The following is a 6,000-nucleotide window of genomic DNA, read 5'->3' as shown; positions in this document are numbered from 1 at the left end:
CTTTTCACATCTTGCCTTAGCCAGATGACAGAGGATCAGAAAGAAGAAGTAAGAATTTCAGGAACTGATTGTTTTTTTTTTCAGTTTTAGACAGATGAAAACATAGCTAAAGTGGGAATTGATGACTGTTTCAGGAAATTTTTTACACATATTTTTAATCTGTGTCTCCACCTAGTTGTAAGCGTCAGCCAGACAGACAGAGCATGACTACTGTGCGGAAAAATGAAAAATATTCCATTGCAAGAAAACTTAGAAGAAAATGCATCCTCTTTGAAAACACAAATTGATTACACATCATAAAGTAAAAAACTGTAAGTTGTCAGGTTTTAAAAAGCAGAAAGTTGTTTTTGCAAAGAAATCCTCCACAACTAAGGAGAAGTGAAAGTGCTTTGTTGGCACAAATTTTACACTCGCCACTGCTGCAAGTTCAACTTGCTTTGACATATCAAGCATTTCACTCAACCTACAATGTAGGAACTTGTTTGTTTGTTTCTTCAGGAGTATTTTTTTTCCTGTTTTTGTCAATTTATAGAATGTGAAAATATAAAACAGTTTAGAGCTCAGCAGGACTGCATTACAAGATTTATTAAGTGATTTCAAACATTGGTGACTTTGGATTTCGCTCATGAAATATCAGAGTTGATGTCTTAGTTACAGTTTCTATATTTGTTGACTTATGCATGGTTACCTCTAAGTGCATTTTTACATTTAGCAACCAGTGAGGTTTAAGAAGGTTAAGGTTCTTATCTTGACAGATAATCTTGCGTTAAACTTGACAGTGTGCCTCAAGTAAATGTTGCAAGTGCAGCTGTGTTGCAATGGCTTAGAGCTAATGAGTCACTCATTTGTGAAAATTCTTTCTGTCGTCAAACTCGGACCACCTGGCTCCAAACTGTGTGCCACTGAAGTTCCCTGTAAAACAGATCTGACTTTCAGCTGCTCCCTTATTTCTGAAAGATTCATCACAAAAAGTGGGTCTGCATATGTGATATTTGATATGGCAGAGGTTTTTTTTTTATGGCAAATAACCTTCCTGATGCACTACCATTTATCTAGGCACATACTGAGCAGGTTTTGCATGTCAGGCAAATGGTAAATGGCCTGCATTTGTATAGCGCTTTTTCAAGTCCTTAAGGACCCCAAAGCGCTTTACACTACATTCAGTCATTCACCCATTCACACACTGGTGATGGCAAGCTACATTGTAGCCACAGCTGCCCTGGGGCGCATTGACAGAGGCGAGGCTGCCGGACACTGGCGCCACCGGGCCCTCTGACCACCACCAGTATGTGTGAACCACTTCACCATGGTGCCACATGCAGTTTTCTATAATAAAAAAATAAGCAAGAAAAACAGAGAGCTGTCTTCCTGGAACTTTGCACCTGGAAGTGAGCTATGTCAACCTTCAGGTTTTCAGCCAAGAGTGCGTTCTTGCATAAAACAAAGTTTATTAGCTTTGTGGTATTTTCAGTATTTTCATGCTAGATTATAGAGGTTAAATCCATTTAGTGTTTTCCTCAGTGAGATTAATAATTGTGCTCTTTTTTTTTTCTTTTATTTTAGCAATGACATTCCTGGCAAAATGTAAACCTGTAGGGAGGCAATGAAAAAATACATAAAAGATTTCTGGGGGGAAAAAAAAAAACATCCCTCACTGAAAACAAAAGATCTCTCTATAAACATGCATTACATATTACTCAAGGGCGGCGTACTGCAGGTTTTAGATATCACCCTGGATCAACACACCTGAATCAAATGATTAGTTCATTACCAGAAGTCGGAGAACTTCAAGACATGTTGAAGTAATTTAGCCATTACAATCAGCTGTGTTGGATCAAGGACACATCTGAAACCTGCAGGACACTGGCCATTAAGGCCTCGAGTTCCCCCACCCCTGGTTTAAAGGATGACAACAGGATATAAGCTGTGTGCAGAAGCAATGTTAGAGGTACTTCAAAGGCTCTCGGAAGTGAATTAAAAGTAAATGCTAAAACTGTTTTACTAAATTAGTGTACTAAATACTAAAAGATTTTAAATTTTAAATTGAGGTAAGATGAAAATTTTTTAAAAAGCGTGTTAGCAAGCAGTGGGCGACTTAATTAAAGTCACTCAGTTAAAACTACTAAAGCTGGATTAACTGAGTGAGCCATGTCAACTCACTAAAATATTATATATATATATGTATAAATAGAGCAAACAAGACTTACCTTCTGAACTTTTATAAAAACAGGATACAAGCTGATGAAGGCTGGTGAAAGAGATACTGAAGGCTTTATGATTGTGCAGGCTTTAAAGAAGACAGGATATGATATTATCTTTGTGGTTAAATTAAACATAGGTTTAAGAGGATGACATCAGAATATATCGTTTGCTTGAAATGTGGTAGATAGGATTTCCTGCAGACGATGTCTCTATGCAGACTTTAAAAAACTTTAAAAGTTTATGAGGTTTGGGCACCAATGACACCAAAAGACAGTCAGTCCACAAGTTTGAAACTAAGGTGAACACATAAAAAAAAGGTATGTTTAAGCAGTAGATAATTGCATAGTGAGGTTCAAGAACATTCAAATGCAAATTGAAAAATTCAGTTAAAAAATGAGTCATAAACTAGACAGAGGCTGGATAGTCTGAGTGAGCCATATCCCCTCACGGTACAAGTGTTATTTTTGAAAAGCAGTTCGTTTGAGAGGAACTGAATACTGTTGTGGTTACATCTGTCTCAACCGAAGGTCTCCTGGAAAATTAAGCTATTGTGTAACATCATACATGTTTTTGTGTCTTCTGACAGCCCCTCAAACACTATGCTCCCATGTTTAAATTCAGACTTTTTCTTATGTTACCCAATGTGAACAAAAACTCAACCCTAGTGTTTTATTAATGTGACATTTTACACTTGCATTTTGTAGCTTTATTGAAATAAAAAAGTTGCAGCATGAGTCAGTTATCGGCACATTTATTTATTGGTGGATGCAAGTGTTCAGAACACAGATAGCTTTTGGAAAGAAAGGGTGTCACAATCTAGAGGTGCATGTTTTAGACGAAGAATAAGTCCCTAACTGGAAAGAGAGCAGTCCCCTGATGATGTTTTGTGGTCTGAGGTGGCAATGTTCTCTAGGGTTGACAGATAGCAACCGCTGGTTTTTTCTCCACCAGTGCTTGCAGCACCATTTTTTTCTGCCACAGAGCAGCATGCCTACCACACTGATGTGAATTATGTTATAACAGCAGAAAGTGGAGTCTCACTGAGGAACTCACAAGCTCTCCACAGTCAATACAAAATGACGCTTGGTTTGAGTCAAGCTTTTCCTGTATTTCAGTATCAACTCTTTAGTCCTAAAGGTATTCTAAGCTACTATGTTCACTGAACACCACACTGATGGGCAGTGGCGGTCTTAGCCTGTTTGGTGCCCTGGAACACCCCCTCTGGCACCCGCCCACCCCGCCCCCCGCACCCTCCACCCCGCCCCACCCCACACCCCTCAATCACACATTCAATATATTAAAGATTGTACAATAACATATTTTACTGTTATTGGAACAAATCAATAACTGACGATGACTAATGCACCTTAATATTGTGCTGAACACAATCCAAAAGATTCAGTAAGCTACATCAGTGTCTACTGTTTACTATAGCCAAGTGGCTAACAAACGTAAACAGACATTTTCACTATCCCTACTAATTAATGTTATCTTGTCGTATCTCTGTTGTGGTCAGTGCTATCTTCTATGCTGTTGCATGCTGGGACAGCAGGTTGAGGGTCACAGATGCCCACAGACTAAATAAACTGATCCACAAGGCCAGTAATGTTGTGGGGATGGAGCTGGACTCTGTCAGGGTGGTGTCTGAGAGGCAGATGTTGTCCAAGATAAGGACAATCATGAATAATACCTCCCACCCACTCCATGAAGTACTGGCTAGTTACAGGAGCACGTTCAGTGAGAGACTGAGATTACCAAATGCACCACTGAATGACACAGGAAATCATTCCTGCCCGTGGCCATCTCCCTGTACAACTCCTCCATCTAATACACTGTAAATGCTGCAATAGTTACACCCTTTTTACACACGCTCTTTTTTACTCTGGAATATTCTTGTCAATTTTGTTGATATTTATTTATAATCACCTCTGTTAATTCTTGATATTTATAACTGAGTGATCTGTATATATTAGTGCTATTTCCCAAATGTGTAAAATCTGTAACACAATGTATTGTTTGGAGTTTAGTCTGTTACTGTTACTATTTTTAGAATTTCTTCTTGGACCAACTGTAACCCACATAATTTCCATAGGGATTAATAAAGTATTCTGATTCTGATTGTTTCAGGACACATGACCTGCCATTATCCAATGACACATCTGCTTACCTGTATCTTTTGCTCGTTTCTCCTCCTCTTCTTTTCTCTTTTTTCCTAAACTGAGCACCTGATGGCTTTGAACTTTTCTTGTCCACCTTCCATTGGTTTTAATTTTGCACTCCAGTATGAACATCCACCCCCCAACCCGAGGATCACCACAACATAACCTAATAGACCTACACCTTAGTTCACAGATATGCTTTGTCTAGGGTTTATTTCTGGGATTTCGCACAACCCAGGAGTCAGACCAGGAATACAAAATGGGCTTGGATTTCCACATTATGAATGAAATGTGCTCTATTTGGAAGCAGCCGCCCCCTCCCCTATCGACACTTTGTGTGCCAGACTTTAAATCATCAAACTGTAAATTATAAATTGTTATTGATCCCTTTACTGCTAGTCCTAAAGTATATATATATATTTTACTCTTTTTATATTTATTGTTTTTTTACTTGCACTGTTGTAACTGGAGCCTCGTCGTCTCGTCTTTCTGTATACTGTACTGCATGTAGTGGAGATGACAATAAAGTTTACTTTGATTTCAGCACAGCAGCAAACGGGCGCACCGAGGGCTCTCACGTTCACTTTATAGAATTTCGAAAAAAAAAACCCAAAAAAACCTTTTTCAAACAAATTATAAGACTGTATCATAATGTCTGGTGTTTCGTGTTTGTTGGTTTGTTTTTATTTTGTTATATTCTGCGAGCTGGTTATTAGATGCTGCTCCAGGCAGTGAATCCTCCGCCGCCCCGCCCTCTCCTCCATGTGCCGCAAGCAGCAGGCGCACGTCGCAAACGGAGGGCGCCTTTACTCCCAGCAAATGGGTGGCAGAAAACCGACCGGTGCCTATGCCATCTCCAAAATGCACTGGCTGATGTCTGGCAGCATGAGTACGAGCAACTTTTTTTTTATTGGAGATGCCCGTGATGCTGCTCCCACCACGATGCCACCCTGGGCAACCGCCCATGTCGTCCCTATCAAAAACCGCTACTGCTGATGGGCACATCTCATCTCTGTATGCTGACTTACCTTCACCTGATATTAGCTCAACAACAATTGCATCATCAGCAGATTAAACAATGATGTTGGATGAGTGGACAGCTGTACAGTCACTGGTGTGCGCTATGTAAAGAAGCAACCTCAAAGAGATTCAGTGTTCAGTGTAATGGATGAGGATGTATGGGGAAAAATTTGATGTGATGAGAGGGGTTTGACAAAAACCTCTTGGTCCAAGTGCAGATCAATGACTTTACAAAGTGCTAAAAATAAACTTGTCAGTGATGAAGAGACAATATTGTTTCAGTATTTCCACATTGAATCATCAAGTCAACTAATGTATTCAGTTCAATTTAATGTATGTATATAGTGCAAAATTACAAAAACAGTTGCCTTAAGGCACTTTATATTGTAAGATAGCAAAGACCGTATGATAATACAGGGAAACCCCCAAGAATTTGATGGCCCCATATGAGCAAGCACTTACACATGGTGGGAAGGAAAAATGTCCTTTTAATGGAAAGAAACAACTGGCAGAACCAAGCTCATGGAGGGGCAACCACTTACCTCGACTGGCTGGGAGGGAGAAGGGGAAAAACAGGCCAAAGACAGAGTGTAGAAGAGAACCTGAGATTAATAACAGC

This window comes from Rhamphochromis sp. 'chilingali' (assembly GCF_963969265.1).
Source record: "Rhamphochromis sp. 'chilingali' genome assembly, chromosome: 11".
NCBI classification, from domain to species: Eukaryota; Metazoa; Chordata; class Actinopteri; order Cichliformes; family Cichlidae; genus Rhamphochromis; species Rhamphochromis sp. 'chilingali'.
The sequence above is the reverse complement of the archived record's forward strand: the minus strand, read 5'-3'. Positions refer to the sequence as shown.